Genomic DNA, 11,543 nt, shown 5'->3' with positions numbered 1-11,543 from the left:
AACAGCAGGAGAAGGAAGAATGGGGTCCGGGGGCCCCATTCCAGATGGGTGACTGCCCTAGAGATAGAATCCTCATTTATCGGACCTTTAGGGCATATCCTTTGCATGTATGCCATAAATCACCCAAAATGGTAATACCTCTATAAATATACTTGCTTTGCCCTTGAATGGAGCCTGGGTGGTGCCATGCTCAGGCATTCCAACAAATGACCTGAGCACACCAGAATCTACCACGTATCCACCATGTATGTCAAATAAACATGGCCTGCAATTTAAAGACTCAGTGCCAAAATAACAAATGCATAAACAACAATATATAAGATATGTTTAACAGTCCAAGGGCACTTTGCAAAGCACCTACTTACAGGCACTCTGACCGATCTGCGGCTACGCAGAACCTTACAGCAAATTACAAGGCACTGTGTGTCAGCAATTTGTGCTACAGTATCTCTTCTGTGGGATTGAACCAGACGAACTAGCCTTTGTTCCCCATGCGCATCAATGTACCTTGGGCGTGCATGACCCTGTCGCCGGTTCACTGGTTGTCATCTCTTGGACCACTCTTTATATGTATTAACTAATGCATGCTGTTAATACCCCACAAGACCTGCCATTTTGGAGATGTTCTGACCCAGTCGCCTACTCATCACAATTTGGCCTTTATCGGTGATGCTCAGATCCATATACTTGCCCATTTTTCCTGCTTCTAACATATCAACTTGAAGAACTGACTGTTCATGTGCTGCCTAATATATCCCACCCCTTGATATTTGCCTTTGTAAGGAAATATACAATGATATTTTCTTGCCCTGTCAACGGCTTTCATGTTATGGCTGAATGGTGTATGTGTTGCAGCTCAGCCCCATTTAAATGTGAAGAAATGGGGAGGACCCTCTGGGTAACTGGCTGGAAGAAAAATAAACCCTTTGAGAGCCAATATGTATGACAACATATATGGTTCACTTTTGACGGCAAGAATAGCGCAGCATGAAACACAATTTTTGCCGTCAAGAGGATGGAAGTTTTGACGGAACCCCCAAAGGAGAATTGTGGCACAGAATTATGGCTTCTGTTATAAATGAAACAGTGCCTTTTGGGCTGTATTCATATTTGCCATTTTGTCACAATACTTCGCCACAAAATTTTCACAAAACCCCAGCATTTTTTCCATATGTGAATGCAGTTTAATAACTACAATACAACAAAGACAAGAAAAATCTGCAGCACAAACTGCTGGGATTATCATACAGTTAATGCACATGACTGATTGGAGCCCATTTATCGAATCCACCATACATCCTGCGACATCAGGGTTTAGGGCCATGTGTAACCCTATATAGCTTCTTCTATGGTATATACAACCCGTGGATATGTCTTCTCATCTGGTCTTTTTCTTTTACTATAATATTCAGCTATTTTTCTTTCTTTTCATTTAAACTGTATGACAGCCAGAAGTTAAGCATCAAAGTTTAAATAATAAATGTGCATACCGATATCTATTCAAAATAAAAGCTAATTTGAGCTCTTGGAGTGCTTGTGTTCATAGATGGTATATACATGCTTTATTAATATTAAACATATGCACATTATATTAGACAAATATCTAGATACCATTCTATATAACCTTCTAAATGTTTTCTATAAGAAGAAAGACTTGTCACTTGCAAATAATGATCTACTCCACGTTAATTAGCTTCTTGTATTTATTGGAACATTTGTAATTGTTCCTGAAGATAAACTGTTTTATCCATGTTTCAATTATAACAACTAACTGCCCTTTATTGCTCCTAGCTTGTTATTTTGTTTGCAGAACCGTAGTTTTTACATCTTGTTTTAAAACCTCTTTTCTTGTAAATGTTAATGGTTATTATCTGTATATAAATAAAAGCGTATTACGGCACATCTGTTAATTGTCCTCATTTAATTTTATCACATTCCAAAAAGAAAAGAAAAAGAAAAACTGATTCACAGTAAGCAAAGACCAGCAATGAGACAGTGAATACTTTATAGGGTTTTCCCACGAGAGACATTTATGACACATCCGCAGGATATGTCATAAATGTCAGATAGATGCGGGTCCCAGCTCTGGGACCCGCACATATCTCCAGTATGGAGCCCCCTAAACCCCGTTCAGTCGCTGTGTGTTGTGGCTGAATGAGGTGAATTCCGATCATGAAAAAGGTTATATGGTCGTGAGTTACGTAAACAGCGTAACTCACTGAGCTACGCTGTTTCCGTAACTCCAATAGTGGTGAATGGCAGCTACAGAAGCAGTGTAGCATGCGAGCTACACTGTTTTCGTAATTACTATTAAGTTCTATGAGACTTACGGAAACAGCGTAGCTCAGCGAGTTACGCTGTTTACATAACTCACGACCATGTAATCTTTTTCATGGTCGGAATTCACCTCATTCAGCCGCAACAGACAGCGGTCGTGAGTTACATATCAGTGTAACTCGCTGAGCTACACTGTTTCCGTAACTTCCATAGTAGTGAATGTCAGTTACAGAAGCAGCGTAGCATGCGAGCTATGCTGTTTCCGTAACTATCATTAAGTTCTATTAGACTTATGGAAACATCGTAGCTCAGCGAGTTACGCTGTTTACGTAACTCACGACCATATAACCTTTTTCATGGTCGGAATTCACCTCATTCACCCGCAACACACAGCGGCTTAACAGGGATTAGGGGGCCCCATTCTGGAGATAGGTACGGATCCCAGAGGTGGGACCCTCATCTATCTGACATTTATGACGTATCCTATGGATACGTCATAAATGTCTCTCGTGGGAAAACCCCTCTAAGTAATAAAAACAGTTTGAATATTGCTAAATTGTTCTTATTGGGTATGCAACGATAATTCAGGTTTGCACTGGATTTCATATTCTAAAACAATGTCTTAGGTTACTATTGTGTCTGACTGTGTTCTTGTCTTGTAATTTTAAATGTCATAGTCAGAGCATCTATGTGAAACACTTTGCAGTTGTATTTTTATGATGAATGCCTTTTCAGTTTTAAGCTCAAATGCCTGAGATATTGTACAGTTTTAAGTACAATTATAATACATGACATGAATAAAGCTGAATTATTCCCATATAAATAAATGTGCTGAAGGGTTTCTGTCTAATTGTTTATCCAATGAAACATTGAACCAAATATTCATGGTAATTTATTCAAATAACAGTAAAATTTAAAATGTGAATGGTATTAGGGTTCATGTACATGGGTGTATTATGTCTCCATACAGCCTCCATGAAGCCATGATAGGACACCCATAGCAGTCTATGGAGCCATAATATACCTCCATATGCCTCAGATTTTATATGGAGACATTCAGAATTTTTTTCTGTCAGATTCCTTATGAATGCCATGGAGAAAAAATTGTTACAGGCCCAATCGGACGCCATATTATGAAAGTATTTACCCTAGAAGAACTAATATTACGGGGACACATGGAGTGTATATACGCCATACAGCTTTGTGCACGCACCTCTGTTGTATGCAAGCCATAAACGGTCAGATTCTATTTAAGTTTAGTTATATGAAATGAGTTTGGTGTTATCCCTATGTTTTTTTTATTATACAACACACTTGTGGAAGAAACTTTTTTGTCACCAAAGCAACCAACTAGCCCAGTATTCAAATATTGTCTGCAGAATTTTATGTACATCAAGATACATTGAGGAGGTTATAAGAGACTTTTGCTTTTTATATTGAATAGAGCACCAAAACATATGCTGGAAACTCTTTTTGCAGAACAAGAAGATAAAATACTACAGGAGAAAAAAGCACAAATATCTGACTATTATCTCTTATAAAAGAATACTGAGCTTAGTATAAGGCTGGGTTCACACAACCTATTTTCAGACGTATTGGAGGCATTTTACGCCTCGAATTACGTCTGAAAAAAACGCCTCCAATACGTCGGCAAATATCTGCCCATTACTTCAATGGGCTTTACGATGTACTGTGTCGACGACCTGTCATTTTACGCGTCGCTGTCAAGAGACGGCGCGTAAAATTACAGCCTCGTCAAAAGTGCAGGACACTTCTTGAGACGTTTTTGGAGCTGTTTTCTCATAGACTCTAATAAAGAACAGCTCCAAATTACGTCCTTAAAAGACGCCGCGCAAAACGCGAGTACATGCGATTACGTCTGAAATTCAGGAGCTGTTTTCTCCTGAAAACAGTTCGGTAATTTCAGGCATATTGGACGCTGCCGTGTGAACATACCCTAATTGTACTGAAACTAAGGCCTCATGCACACGATGGTAGCCATGTGCACGGCCGTGATTTTCGGGTCGGCCGGCCGCGGAGTGTCACCCACGAGCCGCCCGCATATCGCGGGCCGTACACATGGCCGCGTCCATTATTTTCTATGAGCCTGGACTGCAGAAACCGGCCGTAATAAGACATGTCCATTCTTTCTGCGGTCCAGGCTCCTGGGCCATGCACGGACCGTGGAAACCAAGGTCGTGTGCATGCGCCCACAGAAATGAATGGAGCCGCAATTCTCCCATGGATTTTCGTGTGCATGGGGCCTAAGTTGGGTTCATATGAGCATTAGCTAAGTTGTAACTGATGCATTTTATTCATCAGCTATGCTTCAGTTATGTCTTCCATCCTCCACAAGGAACAATGTTAAAAATAATGGACCCACTGGAGTTGACTATTAAGCCTTAGTGGTTTCATGGACAGCATGGAAATGTATACTTTTGTTACATTGTAAACACAATGTTGAAACAATGCAAAACCATTCAGCAATATATGGTTTACATGTGGAACCAGCCTGGGGAAAGAGGCAGCCATCACTAAGGAAGGACAGAAAAACCTGTGTTGAAAATGGCAACTTTTATGACACCCTCGTTACTTTTGGAAAAAGGGGCGTAGCTTGACAAATGTATTATAATTTAAATTATAGTATAAAGCTATTTCATCTAATTGCTGGCATATATTTCACTTTGTGTGGCATAGCAGGTTTTATGGAGTCACTGGTTGAGCAATTCCTATGATGGAAGTTTATGGAGTTGATAGGTGAGCGATTCCCCAAAGGCTGATGGAGACTGTGAGGACAGAGCGTGCAAATAAATCCACAACCCCAAATCCATCACAACACTGATCAACAGAGTCTAAGGGCATGCCCAGATGTGTCAGAATTCTTCCGCTACTGTCCGCATCGATGCCGCACAGAATCTGCGTTGCAGATTCTGTTGCGGCTCTGCCCAAAATGGACATTAAATTGATGCGGACTAGCCGTTGCGTATTGAGGTGAAGTACTTCCCTTCTCTCTATCAGTGCAGGATAGAGAGAAGGGATAGACCTTTCCCTAGTGAAAGTAAAAGAATTTCATACTTACCGGCCGTTGTCTTGGTGACGCGTCCCTTTTTCGGCATCCAGCCCGACCTCTCTGGATGACGCGGCAGTCCATGTGACCGCTGCAGCCTGTAATTGGCCTGTGATTGGCTGCAGCCGTCACTTAGACTGAAACGTTATCCTGGGAAGCCGGACTGGTGGAAGAAGCAGGGAGTTCTCGGTAAGTATGAACTTTTTTTTTTACAGGTTGATGTATATTGTGATCGGTAGTCACTGTCCAGGGTGCAGAAACAGTTACTGCCGATCGCTTAACTCTTTCAGCACCCTGGACAGTGACTATTCACTGACGTCACCTAGCAACGCTCCCGTAATTACGGGTGCACACACGTAGTCACCCGTAATTATGGGTGCACACACGTAGTCACCCGTAATTACGGGAGCCCCATTGACTTCCTCAGTCTGGCTGTAGACCTATAAATTCCGCAATGAGTCCGCAACAAGTCCGCTACACGTCCGCAACAACCATTGTATGCTGCGGACACCAAATTCCGCTCCGCAGCCTGTGCTACGCAGCGGAATTGTCCGCAATGTGTAAACGAACCCAACCGCAAAGCTGTGGAAGGCAATGGAAAAACGTGTATGCTGCGGATTTCCGCTGTGGACTGTCCGCAGCGGAATTCCAGAGCAATTCCGCTACGTGTGGTCATGCCCTAAGGCTTCTCTATGATTTTCGCCAGAGCCCAAAGCAAGGCGGGATGTATTTTTCTGAATAGAAATTAGGTTGTTTAAACAGAGTTCTGTTTAAGAGGTGCAATGCAGGCAATACCAGACCAGTTGACAAGACAGCCAGAGAGTAAACAGAAAGTCCAAATCACAAAGCTAGGGGATGTCAGGAATAGCAGCCAGGAGTAGAAAGTCCAAATCTATAAGGAATGGATAATCCAGAGACAAGCTGAGGTCCAATTCTAAGAAGTCAAAATAGCCAAAGGTACAGAGTATAGTCAGAAGCTTGATCAAACACATGGAAACAAGGAAATTCACAAGCAAAGAACACAGAAGCAAACCAGGTTCCTGAACTCCACCCTTACACCTGATAGGAAGAAAGACAGAGAAAAGGGATAGGCTAAACAACTAAAATCAGAACTGCCCAGAAGCTAGACTAGTAGTCATGGTAACCTTAAAGGGATGGACGTTTCCTAACAGTACCCCCATTTATATGAGGGGCCACTGGACCCTTAAACCTCGGCCTAGGTTTTAAAGGAAACTTCAAATGAAAGATTTTAACTAAATTATTAGCATGTACTGAAAAGGCAGGATCCCAAGTTAGTTCTTCTGGACCATACCCCTTCCAGTGCACCAAGTACTGGAGAGTACCCCTGACCCTTCTGAAATCCACAATTGTCTGAACCTAGAATTTCATATCTCCTTCTACCTGAACTGGAAAAGGAGGTTTCTTACGTGGACTAGGTGGTGGAAAAAACATTTAAGGAGGAATTTGGGAAAAACATAATACATTTTGAAAAAAGGAGGAAGAGCCAGATGAAAAGACACAGGGTTAATAACTTCAATAATTTCAATAATTTAATATGGAACATTAAACCTAGGAGCAATTTTACAAGATGGTACTTTCAGTCGCAGATTTTTACTAGAAAGCTATACTTTTTGACCCATACCAAACACAGGACCCACAGTAAGTTTTTTGTCAGCATTTTTCTTTATAATAACTTGGGAGTTCTTCAGGTTCAATTGAACCTGAGCCCAAACTGTGCATAGTTTATTTGATTCAATTTCTACCTCAGGGTTATCACTCGAAGAGTCCGAAAATGAACCAAAACGAGGATGAAAACTATTACTACACAAAAACGGCGTGGTATCAAGAGAAATATGGTGACGATTATTTATAGCAAATTCCGCTAATGGAAGATACGAGACCAATTCAACCTGGTCATCAGCAATATAACACCTAAGATACTGTTCTAAGGCTTGATTAAAGCGCTCAGTGTGACCATTAGTCTCAGGGTGAAATGCAGAAGAAAAAGATAACTGTACACCAAGTTTTACAGAAAGCTCTCCAGAAGTTAGCCACAAATTGTACACCCTTATCAGAGACAATATTTTTCGGAATAGCATGCAGACGAACCACTTAATCAATAAATAATTTAGACAGAGTTTTGGAATCAGGGAGTTGCGGCAATGGAATGAAATTACACATTTTACTGAAACGATCCACCACAAACTAAATTAAAGTTTTCCCTTCAGAGGGAGGCAAATCAGTGATGAAATCCATGGACAGATGGGACCCGGGTCTGTAGGCTATAATAAAGTCAAATCTGGTAAAGGACAAGGCCCACCTTAGCTGATTCTAAAAAAAAGTCAGGTTTTTATTGTCAGTCAGGACAGTAATTTGATGTGTAGTTCCCTCTAGAAAGTGGCACCACTCTTCAAAAACCTACTTAATAGCAGGAAGCTCACAGTTACCTATATCATAATTTTTGTGAAGGAAAATTTGCGAGAAAAAAACCACAGGGGCGCAAATTAGTCAACAATTAGTCAATACAGAAGATCCTGTTGGCTGCTGGAGACTGTCGGGACTAAGCGCAAATAAATCTGCAACCCCAAATCCGTCACAACACTGATCAACAAAGTCTTAGGCTACTCTATTGTTTTCGCCAGAGTCCACCGCAGGTTTTTGCTGCATAAAACCCACGTTGTTTTAAAGGAACAGTGTCATCAGAAATTATTTTTTTATATGTTAAAGATGTTAGTGCTTTATTAAAAACTTTTATATTTATTTGTGTGTTTGTGTTTTACTTTTTCTTATTTTTACACTTTTTCTTCCCTATGGGGGCTGCCATTTTTTGTTCCATTTCTGTGTGTGTCGATTAACGACACATACAGACATGGAATACGGCAGCCACAGTCCCATAGGGACTGCGAACGGCTCCCGTCCCATTGACTGCAGTGTACGGCGTCTGTGTGGGAACTGCGCATGCGCCGCTCCCACACAGTCCTATTCGAAATTGGCGCCGTCCGGCGCCATTTTCCTGTGGACCGGAAGTCGCGGCCGGACAGTAATATTACTACTTCCGGTCGCGGCTTCCGGATTTCTGCACTTGCACCAGCGGCAGCAAACGGAGCGGACGGGCCGGAGGGAGCCGCGGCGGCAGGAGCAGGTAAGAGATTTCAATGTATGTTCGTGTTTGTGTGTGTTTACTACTGTATGTAAACCTACTACACTGTGGGTTACCTTAAAAAATGGCGACACACAGTGTAGGAGGTTACACCGTTCAAACCCCTCGTTTATCCCGGCACTAGCCAGGATAAAGGAGGGGGGGATGCTGAGAGCTCACTAGAGCGAGGGCTTTTAACCCAATGTTGCAATGCTGCAATTTTGGGAACAGCTCCATCTAGTGACCAAAAATGGGTAGTATTATAAATTTGAAATAATTTATAATATTTCCTGGACTCGTGCAAAAAAAAAAAAAAAATTTGAACAATGTTTAACCACCCACACACTAAATGTTTAATTTTTTAAAAAAAAACATGTTTTTCTGGCAACACATTCCCTTTAACACAGTTCGGTGTTGGATAAGAGGTGCAATGCAGGAGATACCAGAACAGGTGACAAGACAGCCAGAGGGTAAACAGAACTTCCAAATCACAAAGCTAGGGGATGTCAGGAATAGCAGAGGTCAGTACCAGATGGGAGCAGAAAGTCCAAATCCGTATGCAAGGGGTAATCCAGAGACAAGCCAAGGTCTAGTTCCAAGAAGTCACAATATGCAAAGGTACAGGGTATAGTCAGAAGCTTGATCAAACACATGGAAACAAGGAAATTCACAAGAAAGAACACAGAAGCTACCAGCGTCATACACTTATCCCCGTTCATTTACACAGCACATATTGTTCTTACTAGATCACTATGTGCAGCCACATACACACACATTAACATTACTCAAGTGTCCTGACAGTGAATATACATTACCTCCAGCCAGGACGTGATGTCTATTCAGAATCCTGACACTTCGCTAACGTTAGTGTGAGATTTACAGCAAGGCAAGCGTAATCTTACACTGTAAACTATAATTTAAAACGAGATTACGCTTGCCTTGCTGTAAATCTGACACAAACGTTAGCAAAGTGTCAGGATTGTGAATACTACAAACAAAAAGAGTTGGTCAGCTCCTCCTAAAACATGAAATAGATATGCAGGTGCTAATCTGCCGTGACTAATGTATCACCAGTAACAAGAAAATGCAGATGCACACCGCAGGCGCTAAGATATATATATATATACACACTTATTGTTTATTATGCATTTTTATTATTTTTATTGCATTACTGCTATAGTTATGTTAATAAATGTGACGTTCTTAGCGCTCAGTTTGATCAAAATGTGCGAGCCCACCTGCCACGACAAGGCAACCTCTGTCAGGGGTTCCCTACACTGAACATTATATCCCTATTTTGGAGACTTACCTCTCTCTCTTGGGCTGAGCACACAGTGAGCTCAGGCCAGGCAGGAACCAAATATATTCTGTTCTAATTAAAAACAGCCCAGGACAGGTGGGTGGAGAGCACGACCAAAATGGAAGCAGTCACCGCCCCCATGCAAATACTACAAACAAAAAGAGTTGGTCAGCTCCTCCTAAAACATGAAATAGATATGCAGGTGCATCTGCATTTTCTTGTTACTGGTAATACATTAGTCATGGCAGATTAGCACCTGCATATCTATTTCATGTTTTAGGAGGAGCTGACCAACTCTTTTTGTTTGTAGTATTTGCATGGGGGCGGTGACTGCTTCAATTTTGGTTGTGCTCTCCACCCACCTGTCCTGGGCTGTTTTTAATTAGAACAGAATATATTTGGTCCCTGCCTGGCCTGAGCTCACTGTGTGCTCAGCCCAAGAGAGAGAGGTAAGTCTCCAAAATAGGGATATAATGTTCAGTGTAGGGACCCCCTGACAGAGGTCGCCTTGTCGTGGCAGGTGGGCTCGCACATTTTGATCAAACTGAGCGCTAAGAACCTCACATTTATTAACATAACTATAGCAGTAATGCAATAAAAATAATAAAAATGCATAATAAACAATAAGTGTATATATATATATATATATATATATATCATAGCGCCTGCGGTGTGCATCTGCATTTTCTTGTTACAGGATTGTGAATAGACATCACGTCCTGGTTGGAGGTAATGTATATTCACTGTCAGGACACTTGAGTAACGTTAATGTGTGTGTTTGTGGCTGCACATAGGGATCTAGTAAGATTACTATAGGCTGTGTAAATGAATGGGGAGAAGTGTATGACGCTGATTGGTCAGCATCATGCACTTCTCTCCACAATGCCCACTCCGTCAAAAATGATTGTTTTTCTAAATAAAAAAACACTGCTGTACTCTACATTACAGCGCCGATCACATTGTGTACAAGATAGGCCACTTATAATGCGGTGACAGAGCCTCTTTAAAGAGGTTTTCCCATCAGGTATATTTATGGCATATTCACAGGATATGCCATAAATGTCAGATAGATGCCACCTCTGCGACCCGCACCTATCTCTAGAACGGGGTCCCCTAAACCCCATTCTATAATTCTCTGTTCCCACTGAGACTTTCCGACCATGTAAGTAGAAAGCAGCGTTGTTCGCTGAGCTACACTGTTTCCGTAACGTCTATGGGAGTTAGGTAAACAGTTAACAGAAGTTACGGAAACAGCGTAGTTTAGCGAACTATGCTGTTTTCTACTTACATGGTCGGAAATTACAAGTTGCAGTGGGAATAGACAGAGATAGAGCAGGGTTTAGGGAGGCTCCGTTCTAGAGATAGGTGCGGGTCCCAGAGGTGAGACTCGCATCTACCTGACATTTATGGCATATCCTGTGGACATGCCATAAATGTCCCTGATGGGAAAACCCCTTTAATGTTCCTAATTTAAAAAAAAATTCTTTAAAAAGCAGATTTCATATTTGACATTTCTCCGGTTACTATAAAATTCGGGCTTTGGTGGTATCAGATGTCTTGTTCCTGTTGTGCCTCTATTTTAGCCCTTTCAGCTTCTCTTTTAATAAGCTCCTTCCATTGTTACTTTCATTCTAGCCCTCGGAGCTCAGTTAAACATTTAACTAATGAATCTTTTATAAATGACTTTGTGTAACATGCTTTTATAGGAGACAAGACGCCTTTCTTTCCTAAACAGAGCAGCAGGGTCACAAATTTCTTTA

This window comes from Rhinoderma darwinii, chromosome 3 (assembly GCF_050947455.1).
Source record: "Rhinoderma darwinii isolate aRhiDar2 chromosome 3, aRhiDar2.hap1, whole genome shotgun sequence".
Classification (NCBI taxonomy): domain Eukaryota; kingdom Metazoa; phylum Chordata; class Amphibia; order Anura; family Rhinodermatidae; genus Rhinoderma; species Rhinoderma darwinii.
The sequence above is the reverse complement of the archived record's forward strand: the minus strand, read 5'-3'. Positions refer to the sequence as shown.